The following is a 14,912-nucleotide window of genomic DNA, read 5'->3' as shown; positions in this document are numbered from 1 at the left end:
TGACCTGAGCCGAAGTTGGACGCTTAACCAACCAAGCCACCCAGGCGCCCCTGTTTTTGTTTTTTACATATAAACTCCAAAGATCAAATAGCCACCAAGTTAATAACAGTAGCTAACTTTTCCTGAACACTTAAGTGGTAAGCACAATTGAGTACTCTATAGGGATTAGTTTGTTTAATCCCCGTGACATCCCTGCAAAGTATTATTATCCCTATTTTAAAATTAAATAAATAGGAAGAGGGAAGTTAATAACATGCCCAAGGTGAAGCAATTAGGAAGTGTCACGGCCAAGATTCACACTCAGAGAACAGGACTTTGGAGCATAAGTTCTTAACCACCAACTGGTATTGGTCCCCTTTAGTTTGGTTTTCCACCCCAACCCTGTACTTTAATGTCACTGAGCTCTCGCCATTTCCCCATCATGCATCCCTCCCCAGTTCCTAAACCTTCCTGGACTTTGAAGGCCCAAGTCCTACCTTATCATGTGTTCTAAAGCCCACACTCAAGTGTTTTCTTTGAACACCTATTTTATTTTTACTCTTAAAACTACATTTTATCTTTTAAGGACAGAAATCAAAGGTGACCTCAAATTCCCTTGTATTTCTTACGTTGAATAGCACCAGACTGGGCACAAAGACTCAAGTAATTTTGCAAAACCTAAAAGCCATCACTATTCTCTAGAACTGTTCCAGCCAGTCAGTAGCCACTAGTCACCTGTGGTCTGGTGAAACTGAGAAACACCATTTTTAATTTTAATTAATTTAAATGGAATGATGGGTTCTTGGTTTCAATAATAGAAAACTATGTCTGGAAAAAGTTGAGTATGTGAATCTACCTTTTTCCACCTGTAAATTTTAGGGTATCTAAATACACATCAATTATTTCTATTGTAAGTTTAGCACCCAAACTCAAAGTGTAAAACATACACCAGATTTCAAAAGACTTAGTAATAAAAATGAATGTAAAATATCTCTATTAATACTTTTACAACATTGACATGTTGAAATGATCCTATTTTAGATTAGGTTTCTTTTTAAATTTTTAAAATATGGCTACTGAACAACGTAAAGCTACATGTGTAGCTCACGTATTATTTTTATTAGGACTGCTTTAGGACAGAAGACATTTGAAAATCAGCTCTCCTCCTAACCAAGTGATGCCTTTCGAGGGGTGCAAATTTTGAGATTAGGGAACTTGCTGCTTGCTCCAGTCCTGTCAAGAAGAGTTCCATGTATCCTAACGGGCCTGGAGTGCACCACAACATGGTAAGAACGTACCTTAGATTTGGTAGGAATAGCAGTGAAATTTCCGTTAAAACACATGTTGGATTCAGTTGAGTTTTCACAGAAGTTCTTTTTTGCCACATGCCTCTCAGAGGCTCACACACAGAACTACCTTACCCCAAACAGTGTGAACTATTTTCAGAAGTAGTGATGGGTGGACTTCTCTAAACAGTTAAACTCTCCATGAGCTGGTAGTGCCATTAAGTCTGTTATAAGTAAAATTACTGATCCTTTTCCTCTTTTCATCAGAATACATTAGTTCATTGCATTCTAATGATAATTCTACCGATAGTGCTTTTGACACTTAAAAAAAAAAAAAAAAGGAATCCATACCATTTGACTCAAAAAGTAGATATAAACAACAATAGTAATCTCTATTTCAAAATGTGCATAGTAAACTAAATGATCAGATATTTCAGGAAAAAAAATCGGAAGCAGAGTCTGTAAGAAAAATCTTTTCTTAGGTTCTATTATCTTAGGTTAAGAAAAAAAAAGTTTTCTAAGACTGCACAGAAATAATGCAGAAAACCCCAACTCTTTTTTACAAATGGAAAAACACATAATTGAAACTAAACCTTCACATATAACGGATAGAGCAATCTGTAATGTATTTTTAGTAAATCAAACTTCTGCTGCTTCTATCAGAACCCCAAAAGCTCAGTTCAGCATAAAGAGAATTCTAGAAGTGATTCTTTATTTGCCTGTTGTGTATATCTCAATAATTTCATACTGCCATGCTTCAGAGAGACAGGAACATTAGCTGCCTCTTTATTCTAAATTGCACAGGCAAAATTATGTACTTGCAACTCAGTGTAATTGGTCTTTATTTCCAAAATGTCATTCTTGTCTAACATAAGTGTAATTCAATTCAGCATTCACTGAACTTTGTATGCCAAATACTTTGCTGGGCTCCTAGAGAGACAAAGGCCAGAAAAGCTAGTACTGACCCCTCAAAAATTTTATTAATCTAAAAAGAAGATACCTATGTAAATAAATAACTACAGCTTAGTTTTATTACAGGAAAAAAAATTCACGCATAAAGAACACAGCTTAAAAAGAAAAAAAAATCACTTCTCTCTAGGAGAAGGAATTGCTTAAGAAGGAAAGAACGTATTAGCCATGTTTTAGAAGATGAAGAGGAGCTCATTCGACAGGCAAAATAGGGTGGGATGGAGATGAAGGAAATTGTTCCCAACAGATGAAGCACAGCATGTCACTGAAGCATGACAGAACACACTTTGTTCAAGATGCCCTATTAGAAGGTCAGATTTAAGAAAGTTAAATGCAAATGATTAGGTACAGCATTAGACAAAGCCCCTTTTTTAAAAAATTTTTTTTTTCAACGTTTATTTATTTTTGGGACAGAGAGAGACAGAGCATGAACGGGGGAGGGGCAGAGAGAGAGGGAGACACAGAATCGGAAACAGGCTCCAGGCTCTGAGCCATCAGCCCAGAGCCTGACGTGGGGCTCAAACTCCCGGACCGCGAGATCGTGACCTGGCTGAAGTCGGACGCTTAACCGACTGCGCCACCCAGGCGCCCCCAAAGCCCCTTTTTTAAAAAAAATCAACCCCAGTTCTTCATCACCCCCCCCCACTCCCCCCCCCTCCAAGTTCCATGCCTTTCCCATATAACTGCAGTCTCTCTCAGTAATATGTCAGAATACATTTCCCAGATCCTGGTTCAGCCATGTGACTTGCTTTGAGGAAAAGAATGAGGCTAAAATGGTGGTTTTGAGCTAGACCTTAAGAGGACTTGGCTGTTTGCTCTCTTGTACCTCTGCCATTAACATGAGAGACACTTGCCAGGGCTACCCTACTGGTCCCTGAAGATGAGAGACAAGTGGAATGAACTCTAACCACCTTTCCTGACCCACAGATCAACCCAGCTTTGATTAGCAAAACCCCCACAACCAACCCATATATCCACATCCCCGAGTATAAATTGTTTTATACAACTGGAGTCATTTGTTTTGCAGCATTATTGCAGCAATAGCAAACCAATGTAGCCATAACAGTGAACTTGGATTTTATCATGTGAATGACAGAAAACTATAAACAATTTTAACAGATAACTAAATTGTTTCAGAAACAATTGGCTCCAGCAACAAAGTGGAGGACAGAGATGGAAAGAGGATGGTGGGAGAGGTAGTGGCAAAGAAGTTATTTTAATGGGCCAACCCCAAGAGTATGCAGATCTGAACCAAGGCAATGGCAGTGTAAATGGAGTAGAAAAGACAGACTGGAGAGAGATTTAAAAGGGAGAATTGATAGAAAAAAAGAGAAGGGAGCATTTTTGTCTCCACTACTCCATCCCAACCTGGCTTGGAATAGTTGGTGGATCAACAGGTACTAGTAGGAAATACAAAACAAAGATCAGATTGGCCACTGAGTGCTGGGGTAGGGGTAGGAAATAGGAGTATTTAGTTTTAGATACATGATGTCTGAAAAACCTGTAAGCATCTAGACAAACATTCTGAAGGTAAAGAAAGATTCTGCTCTGGAGATTGGGAATGAGGTCTCATCTAGGTATATATTACTCAGAAACCATTAGCATACAAATGGTGGCTCCCCCATGGGTGCAGATGGAGAGATGATGGTATAAGAGAAGGATAAGTGCTCAAATGTTGGCTGTTGCAGGGAAGTCAAAAGAAGGACTGAGAAATATTCTTTTGATTTCTCTATCCTGTTACCCCTAAGAGAAAAACTCTTTTTACAAATGGACAGAGGTAGCCTGGGCCCCATTGAACTCACTGTGTATTCAATAACCCACAACTGGGAAATTCACAGTGTAGTTGCTTTGAATCAGGTCACTACTTTGCACCAGGTCAGGGCAGCATAATTCTGAGAACAGTCAACAGATTTACCCTGAACACATATTTTGGGAATTCATTATCATCTGTACCATATCCCAAAAAGGCCATTATCCATGATCTCATGAAGTGCACTGGCAAAATCCAACATGCAGAGATCTCACCAAAATTGTTTTTCTGAGAGTAATGCACTTCAGAAACATTTTCTGATTTATAGGCATGTCACATATGAAAAACCAAGAAAATAAATTCTCCCCAGCTCTTATTCTTAAGTGCCCATGTACTCCATTTCTCTTCAGTGTGCTCTATGCATGACATTTTCCTCCCAATAAGTTATGGCTTATTTCTGTCTCTTCATCAGGATACACTGTGATGATTCTAGGAAACATGCCAGGTATTGATGGCTTGTCTGGCAAATGATATCCACACAGCAAAGATATGGCAACATGAATATAAAATAAAACCAGTATGGCTGTTTGGATTGTTAGGTATTTATACACGACAGACCCTGGCTGTGGCTTTTAATAGGAAAGTAGTTCTAAGCTATGCAAGAGAACTCAAAGTACCCGTCTCTTTTGTGGCCCTCTTTTTTATTTTTTATTTTTTTGCCATGTAACCCTACTCTCCTGGCCACAAGTGATTGAATCAGGGTAATACCTGACCTGAAGAAAACACTCTATAGGCTGGCAAGTGGCCTGTGAAGTAGTCTAGCCCTAGAGAACTCAGCCCAGAAGGAATACAATATATCAGCTAGTGACTAGCTAATCATACTCTTTAGATGGTGGTGGTAGAAGGGTAGTCATGTGCTTGAGGCATACAGAGTTAGTTACAGCTGGAGCAGAGAGCAGACACAGAGGATTCCCTAACAGTGAGCAATCCAAAATTGAATAAGAGACACCCAGTTCTGAAAGAGCATTAAGTGCTCTTAAGCCAAGGACTACAAGTAGACTGCTGGGGGTGTTTCTAGTCCCAAGTGATGGGAATGATGGTCCAATTTTCTGTGAAGCCTGGCTATGTTTTCCAAGATTTTGTTGTTGTTGCTGTCTTTCATGGTTCTGTAAATCTTTCCAATAAACCCTTATAACAAAGGCAACCTGAACATCCCTAATAGTTGAAACTCAAAAGTATCTCATACAATTTTATATTACTTCCAAATTATGAGTGAAAAATGTCAAAATACAGGGGTGCCTGGGTGGCTCAGTGGGCTAAGCATCTGACTTAGCTTCAGGTCATGATCTTACTGTTTGTGAGTTAGAGCCCCGCATCGGGCTCCGTGCTGACAGCTCAGAGCCTGGAGCCTGCTTCACATTGTGTGTCTCCCTCTCTCCCTGCCCCTCTCCTACTTGTGCTTTTGCTCACTCTCAAAAATAAACAAACATTTAAAACAAAAAAATATTTTAAAAATGTCAAAATACATTAATGAATTAGATTCCCTACAGATGTCAATCATTCAATCAACAATATATAGTAATTACCTGCTATGTGCCGGACATGAACTAGCATTAGGAATTTAATAGTGAGCAAGATTGACATGACTCCTGACTGTATGGTGCTATGGTCTAGCCTGGAATACTTAGACCGCTTGGCTCTTAACATGTACTATATGGACAGATCTAAACTTAATAGGTCTCAGAAGCTTGTGATCTACATTTTCTTTGAATATTCATGGTTTTCTAAATATATCACATTGACAAGGGTGTGGCATATGCTAACACTTTAGGGATACAACATTTATATTAGAATGAAGTTTAGTTCAGCGGTTTTAAAGATTTACTATATTTGGAAACGAAGCAAATGATAGAAAATGGGGCTAACAAAACTTTAAACTATTAAGTAGAACATGGCCACTGAGTAGAGCCAGAAGGATAGTAACAAGATGAGGCTTGCAGAAATCAACAGAAAAGAATAAGGTGATGGCATTTATATGCCAGCATTTTGCAACAGTGGTAATGTGCCACCTACAAATGAAAGTGAGCCCCCGAAGTAAAAAGGCCATTTTTCTTCATCCTCAGTAAAAGATAAACTGAAAATTAATGGCATGGATTGCCCAAGATAACAAGGCTAACAATAAAGATATAGGTGATTCATTAACCCAGATTGAAGAAAAATGGAGAAGATGGAATCTGGTGCTTGGTGAAATTGAAATGTCAAGGAATGGACATTGATACATCCTGCTGGGAACTCAATAGTCAAGCAAAAATTTTTAATGCTGTATTTCTTAGATCACCTAAAATTAAAAGTAAATATATTTCCAGTGAAGGTAAGATGGTCCAGTGAGAGTGGAGAATTTTGGGAACACTGTTAAGGTCTTCGAAGTTTCTCAGATTCTCTAGCTATTATTTTATTTGGAGTATCAGAGGACTGATGCTCTTTATATTCTACCATTCACATTTTTTCAGGCTGTCTCTTCAAGATTCCCAAATCCCTGAACACCTGAACTTGTACTTGCTGTAAGAGATAGTCTGATTGCTATAGTACTGCTATGGAGATTATCTCTTAGTGTCTTCAATTCAATGGATTGCAGTTTCAATGCCTGCAGTTCTTTAAGGAAAGAACACAGGTGACTTTAGAAATTATAGATGGCATAACTACAGCTACCGAAGATAATTTTAATTACCTCAAAATTTTATTTACCTAATTTTATACAAATTTGAAAATAAAAGTGGATATTATGGAAAATGTCAAGTATAAAATGGAGTTGAGAACAGATAGAGAACCAGACTAGACCAATCATCATCTAAGAAATACAATAGCCAGGGCGCCTGGGTGGCTCAGTCAGTTAAGCGTCCGACTCAGTTTCAGCTCAGGTCAGATGTCACAGTTTGTGGTCTTGAACCCTGCATTGGCCTCTATGCTGGCAATGTGGAGCCTGCTTGGGATTCTCACTCTCCCTCTCTCTCTCTCTCTCTCTTTCAAAATAAATAAACTTAAAAAAAAAAAAGCAATAGAATAGCCAAAGATCTACTCCTAAAGAGTTACCATACCCAGAAGACTTCACAAGTTTACATGAGAATTCTACAAAACCATCAAAGAACAGATGATTTCTTTGTTATACAAGCTTCCCAAAGCACACACACACAAAAAAAAAAAAGGATAAAAAGCTTCACATTTCATTCTGAGACCAACATAATCCTGATAACAAACCAAAATGGAAAGTACGGTCTCTGTCTCCCCTTCAAAAAAAAAAAAAAAACAACCCACAAGAAACAACTCACATTTATAAACATAGAAGCAAAAATCCCAAATACAGTATCAGCTCAGAATATGGTAGTGTGGTAAAGGAATATATTACATCACGACTAAGAGCATTTATTGTAGGAATACACAACTGCTTCAAAATAATGAAGTCTATTTCTTTAGAACATTAAAAAAAAAAGTTTATTTAACTTTAGAGAAAGAAAGAGCAGGGGAGGGGCAGGGAAAGAAAGAGAAACCCAAACAGGCTCCCATCTGTCAGGCCAAAACTCAAAACAGGGCTCAATCTCACTAACCCTGAGATCATGACCTGAGCCAAAAATCAAAAGTCAGACACTCAACCAACTGACCACCCAGGAGCCCCTATGAAGTCTATTAATACAAATCACCACACTATCCATTTAAAGGAAATAGAAACCAAATGATCATCTTAGGCTGAACAGTACACTTGACAAAATTTAATTCCATCCCTATCAAAATGTCAAAGAAAGCTAAGCAGAGAGTAAAACTTCCTTATAGAGAATTCTACGTAACACTACAGCAAGCGTCATACCTAATCGTGAAACATTCAAAGCAAGAATTTCCTTGAAAGTAAAAAAAACAAGAATACTTCCACCACTGCTATTCACTATTTAAGGTTTTAGTTAACACACACTGAAACAGGAAGAAACCTAAAATACAAGTCAATGGAAAAGAGGAAACAAAACCTATTTCAGAAGTTATGGTTAAACTATTAGAACTAATGACGAAATTCAATATAAGATCAATATTTGAAAAATTAATAGTTTCTAATATTCCAACAATAGCCAGTTAGAGAATATTAGGGGAAGGAGATCCATTCACAATAGCAACAAAACCATCACATCACTTAGAAGTAAATCTAATGAGGGGCGCCTGGGTGGCTCAGTCGGTTGTGCATCCGACTTCAGCTCAGGTCATGATCTCGCAGTTTGTGAGTTCGAGCCCTGCGTCGGGCTCTGTGCTGACAGCTCGGATCCTGGAGCCTGCTTCAGATTCTGTGTCTTCCTCTCTCTCTGCCCTTCCCCCACCTGTGCTCTGTCTCTGTCTCTCAAAAATGAATGTAAAAAAAAAAAATTAAAAAAAGAAGTAAACCTAATGAAAAATGTTAAAGGCTTACATGGAAAAAACAATGACAGAAAAGAAGACAAAATAGCTAGAGAGACAGACAATGTTTCCTGGATAGGAAACCCCAGTGTTTTGAAGAGAAGGTTTTTCAATCTACAAAATCAATGCAATCTCAATCAAAATCTCCAAAAAATTTTTAAATGGAATATGTTGATTACAAAAGTTTACATGCAACACTAGAATGACACTTAACACAGTGAAAGGCTTGCACGAACAGCACGTGAAAACTATTAACTAACGAACGGCCTCTTCAAGGCTTGCTTTTCATGCTCACATAATAAAAGATAGTAGCTGGGATGACTGTGTGACTTGGTTAAGTGACTGACTCCTGATTTCAGCTCTGGCTCAGGCCATGATCTCATGGTTGTGAGATTGAGTTCCATGTCAAGCTCCACGGTGGGAGCAGAGCTTAAGATTCTCTCTCTTTTCCTCTTCCTCTGCCTCTGGAATGGTCTTTCCCTCTCTCAATCTCTCGCTCTCTCTCAAAAAGAAGAGGAAACAAGAAGAAACAAGAGGAAACAAAGAAAGGAGAGACGGAGAGAGAGACAGAGAGACAGAGAGACAGAGAGACAGAGAGACAGAGAGACAGAGAGACAGAGAGACAGAGAGACAGAGAGACAGAGAGACAGAGAGACAGAGAGACAGAGAGACAGAGTCGTTGGGGGGGAATGGCAGAGATGAATGCCTGCACAATTTAAATCCTCTCTCACACCTAGTCCTCCTTTCTTTTGTTCAGCACCTATACATGAGTTCTCTAAATTCAGTGCACTATATGACTGTTCTGTACTTTGATACATTCTCTTAAAATACAAGACCCTAGAATTTTGCAACTTTTCGCATCAGTCTCTGCATCTCACACTTAAGCTTCTGAGTACATTTTAATACATGATTGCTTAGAATTAAAACAGGTAATACCCTGTCTCTTTTGACACTCAAAAATTCAAAGAAATTTGACCTGATGCCTTGGTGTCACATCAGCTAGAAAATACACAACACAAATAAATGCTGAAAGAAAACATTTCGAACACTCCCCAAAACACACTGTTTTACAAGAGCACTGTTGCCAAAATTAGAAAAATCCATTACGTTTTTAAAATCTAATTTAAAAATACTTTGTCTTACCAATTTCACTGAACATATACTTTTCCACTTTTAAATTTAATAATTTCTGTGTGTTCTCTGATAGCAAAAAAAAAAATAGTAGAAAAAGCTATCGCTTCCTTTTTTGACTACTTTTTTTGAATAATTTTTATTTAATGTTTATTTTTCAGAGAGAGAGAGAGAGAGAGAGAAGAGAAGAGAAGAGAAGAGAAGAGAAGAGAAGAGAGTGCGAGCAAGGGCAGGGCAGAGAGAGACAGACAGAGGATCCAAAGCAGGCTCTGTGCTGAGAGCAGAGAACCTGATGCAGGGCTCCAACTCAGGAGCCTTGAGATCATGACCTGAGCCGAGGTACGATGGTTAACCAACTGAGCCACCCAGATGCCCCTTTTTCGACTACTTTTTAAATGTTAGTTGTCCCCCCAAATTTGCCAGTTTTCTTTCATCAGTCTACAGGTACTCTCTGGGCAAGACCAATCTTCAAGTATTCCCCACAAGCTAAACAGCTTCCATATTTACAATTCTGCACCATTCATCCTTTCCCCTGAACTCTATACCACCTACTATCTACACCCATTAGGACAACCTAAAGGTCCTTTCTCAAAAAAGTAAATCAATAGCATTTCCTTCATTTCCTAAAAACTTCTGCTCCTTTCCTGCCTTTCCTTTCTTGGAGATACATCATCATTCCCTATCCATTCATACGGTATCTATCGAGCACCTGCTATGCACAATCACTGTTCTGGATGTTTGAAACCACAGTGACCAAAACAAAGATCCCAGTCTTCAAGGGCCTCCTATTCTACTGAGAGCTGGTAGATAATAAATTGAGTAAGTGATATGGTATATTAAAAGTCAGGAATAAATAGAACAGAGTGAGACTTGAGGAAGGGCTTTTTTTTTTTAATGTTTATTTTTGAGAGAAAGCAAGTGTGAGCAAGGGAGGGGCAAGGGGGCAGGCAGAGGATCTGAAATGGGCTCTGTGCTGACAGCAGAGAGCCCCATGAAGGGTCTGATCTCAGGAACCATAAGATAATGACCTGAGCTGAAATCAGAGGCTTAACCAACTGAGCCACCCAGGCACCCTGAGGAGATAGACCTTGTAGATATAACGTGAAGGGGTTAAAGGCAGTTAGCATGTGGATATCTAAAGAAAGACTGTTTCAGGCAAAGAGAAGAGTCCGTGCAGAGGCCCAAAGCAAGAACATTCCCTTGTATACTTGAGAAGAGTAACTTGCTAGAACATAGTAAATGGGGGAGGCAGGGGAGTAGGTGGGGTGAAGGGAGTAAGATGAAGAGAGAAGATGGAGGGCCATATTATATGGAGCCTTAAGGGCTAATGGAGGGACTTTGACCATTGCATGCCTTTGAGCAGAGACATTATGTAATCTTATCTTTAAAAAGTTCACTGACTGCTCTGTGGAAATTAGACCTTAGTGAGGCAAGACCATATCCTACAAGCTAGTTAGTAGGTGATTACTACAATCCAGCTAAGAGCTAGTAATAGCTTGGATTGCCATCATCTCTCTTACCCAAGCTGGGAACCTGAAAGAATTCCTCCTAGGCATTCCCCTCTCCCATTTCCCAAATCATTTCCTCACCCTCCCAACACACATACCTGGATTCTATTTCCAAATAGCAACCATGCCCTCCACCTCTTACCACAGCCTCCATTCAGGCTTATCTGGACCACTGAGATGGCCTCCTAACCAGCCTTCCTGTCTATGACTTACCCCTTAGTCTATCAGCCAGGATATCCTTCTGATCACAGGGAACCTTAGTCTGGGATACATACACAGACTTCACTAGGTCTATGATACTGAGAAAAGTACATTTTCAGTAAAATCTAACTGAAATTTAGTATTCTTTGGTTATGAATATAAGAAACAACCATAGTATTAGAACCCATGATGTCATCAATAGTAATTACAGATATTTTCATATCACATTATAGTTGAAACCTACATCTCAACATCATCTATAATTATTACTTCAAAATTATGTTATTAGATCTACCGCTAGATCTTTTTGAAAATGTGCTAATGGTGGGGTGCCTGGGTGGCTCAGTTAGTCAAGCCGAATTCGGCTCAGGTCATGATCTCATGGTTCATGAGTTTGAGCCCAAGTTGAGCTCTACGCTGACAGCTCGGAGCCTGGAGCCTACTTTGGATTCTTTGTCTCCCTCTCTCTGCCCCTCTGCCACTCATGCTCTGTCTCTCGGTCTCTCAAAATTAAATAAACATTACAATTTTTTTTCTGCTTTAAGAATAAAATGTGCTAATGGACAAATATCATAATTAAGAAATATTTGTATTTCAATATTATAGGATTTCTTAAATTTTATTTTTGAGAGAGAGAGAGACAGAGAGCGAGAGAACACTCAAGCAGGGAGGGGAAGAGAGAGGGGGAGACAGAGAATCCCAAGCAGGCTTCTCATTGTCAGCACAGAGCCTGATGCGATGCTCAAACTCACAAACTGAGATCATGACCTGAGCTGAAATCAAGAGTCAGTCGCTTAACCAACTGAGCCACCCAGGCACGCCATGGATTCTTTTTTTTGTTGTTTTCAATAATTATTTTGAGAGGGGGGGGGGAGAGGGAGGGAGGGAGGGAGGGAGGGAGGGAGAGAGAGAACAGGAAGAGGGAGGTAGACACAGGGTCCAAAGCAGGCTCTGCAGTGACAGCAGATGCAGGGGTTGAACTCACCAACTATGAGATAATGACCTGAGCCAAAGTCACATGCTTAACTGACTGAGCCACCCAGGCACCCCACCATTAGCACATTTTCAAAAAGATCTAGCGGTAGATCTAATAACTATCATAATTTCAAAGTAATAATTATAGATGATGTTGAGATGTAGGTTTCAACTATAATAAAACCAAGAGTCAGACACTTAACTGCCACCCAGGCACCCCTCTATGTATTTTAATTTATACATTTAAAATTATTATTCCTTGGAATTTATAGGTTTTACCAAACTTCCAAAGGGGTTCAAAGCCAGGGGGATTACAACCTCTGTTCTAATCCTATCTAATCTATTCAGATCTGATCTTAATACTTCCATACTTTCGAAATCCTCAGGTGGCTTGCCAGCACACAGGATAAAGTCCCAAATTGTAACAGTGCTACAAGTTTTTCCACGTCCTCACTTGGCTAACTTTTCCTGCTTTATCTCAAGTCATTTGTCCTCTCCCTCATTCTACATTCTGACCACCCTTGACTCCTGCTGCTCCTGGCACTTGGGCCCTTCATTCCTCTGGGCATTTGTTCCTTATGTTCCCTTTTCCTGCAAGGCCTACCCAACCCTGGAAAACTCCTACCCCATCTTCAAAATTCATCCTTCTCCAGTATCGCCTCCTCTCAGGCCAAATTAGTTTTCTGTTCATTCACATGTCCACTGCACATCAACAGGTGTTTTCACATCCTATGGCCATCTTGGTTGACCAAGATGGTTGACCATCTTGCTTGCGCCTTTCTTGCTCAACAGTAGCACCTCATGGAAAAAGACTATCTTTATTACCTTGGAATGTCTAGAAGGCTTTAACAGATGCTTCATAAATGGCTAGTTGATTTCAACTAAATAGTTCTTTAAGAAAATTGATCTGCGGGGCGCCTGGATGGCTCAGTCGGTTGAGCGTCGGACTTGGGCTCAGGTCATGATCTCACAGTCTGTGGGTTTGAGCCCCACATCGGGCTCTGTGCCGACAGCTCAGAGCCTGGAGCCTGCTTCCGATTCTGTGTCTCCCTCTCTCTCTGCCCCTCTCCTGCTCATGCTCTGTCTCTCTCTGTCGCAAAAATAAATAAAAAAATTAAAAAAAAATTTTTTTAAAGAAAATTGATCTGAGATTATGACTCATGTCTTTCATTTATAAGAACACGATCAAATATACCTCAAAATTTTCCCCTCAGTCTTCTTATAATCTTTAGGTTAAGAATCTGAGATTCCTTTTACCTATAAATTTGCTTGCAAGTCACAGACCAGAAGATATTGTTAATACATATATCTAAGGATTCAGAACCACCGTTAAAAAAAAATCTACAAAATGATAAAAACAACCAATCCAATAAAAAATTGGGCAAAAGATTTGAACAGGAACTTGGAAATGGAGGGTATCCACATGGACAATAAACATATGAAGCAAATTTCAGTAGGGCTTTATATGACTCATTAGGCAAATGAGAATGAAGACACAATGAGAAACTACTATTCCCACCCCAGAAAGGCTAAGAGTTAGAAGACTGACAATATGAAGTGTTTTTAAGGATATGGATCTCATATATTGCTGAGGGGGGGCATGCAAAATGACATAATCTCTTTGGAAAAATCATTTGTCAGTTTCTACTAGGGTTAAATATGCATTTGCTTTATGATACAGGAATTCTATTTTTTTATCTCTAACAGGAGTGCAAATGTTGTATCATTGGTACATTATATTCATAGCAGGTATATTCATAATATCCAAAAGATAAAACCACCCAAATGTTTATCAACAAATAAATTGTGACACATTTATATAATGGAATACTACCCATCTATTAAAGAAATAATTGACTCCAGCAACAAGACAGAAATGTCAGATACTATGTTGCAGGAAAGCCTGACAAAAAGAGTTCTATTATATGATCTCATTTAAATCAAGTTTAAGAACAAGCAAAAGTAGGGGCACCAGGGTGGCTCAGTTGGTTGAGCGTCTGCCTTGATTTCAGCTCAGGTCATGATCTCATGGTTTGTGAGATCAAGCCCTGCATAGGGCTCCGCATGGACAGCTCATAGCTGCTGGAGGTTCTCTTCCCCTCTCTCTGCCCTCCCCCCACGCTCATGGGTATGCTCTTGCACATGCTCTCTCTCTCAAAAATAAACTTAAAAAAAAAGAGCAAAAGTGAAAAATGTTGATGAAAATCAAAATATTAATTCTTCAGGGAATAGAATGAGAAACACACAAGAGAATCTCATGAGGTATAGGAAATATTCTATCATTTTATCTCAAATATTGCTTATCCAGACATATACGTATGTAAAAATTCAAACTATATACTTAAGACTGGTGCACTTTATGCACTTTATCTTTTATTACTAAGTATAATAAACTTGGTCAAATCTGCAGTAGTAGTATCTTGGGAAACTCAAACCATGGCATAACCATTTAGACAGTGTTTTGTTTTGTTTTTTTTAACGTTTATTTATTTTTTTGAGAAAGAGAGAGACAGAGCATGCAAGTGCATATGCACAAACGACTGGGGTAGGAGCGGAGAAAGAGGGAGACAGAGGATCTGAAGCAGACTCTGCCCTGACAGCAGAGAGCCCAAGGCAGGGGCTCGAACTCACTAACCAAAAGAACATGACCTGAGCTGAAGTCAGATGCTTAACCAACTGAGC

Source organism: Lynx rufus, unplaced genomic scaffold (assembly GCF_022079265.1).
Source record: "Lynx rufus isolate CCGP_SWC_20201006 ecotype Redwood Valley unplaced genomic scaffold, mLynRuf1.p SCAF_13, whole genome shotgun sequence".
Lineage (NCBI taxonomy): Eukaryota > Metazoa > Chordata > Mammalia > Carnivora > Felidae > Lynx > Lynx rufus.
The sequence above is the reverse complement of the archived record's forward strand: the minus strand, read 5'-3'. Positions refer to the sequence as shown.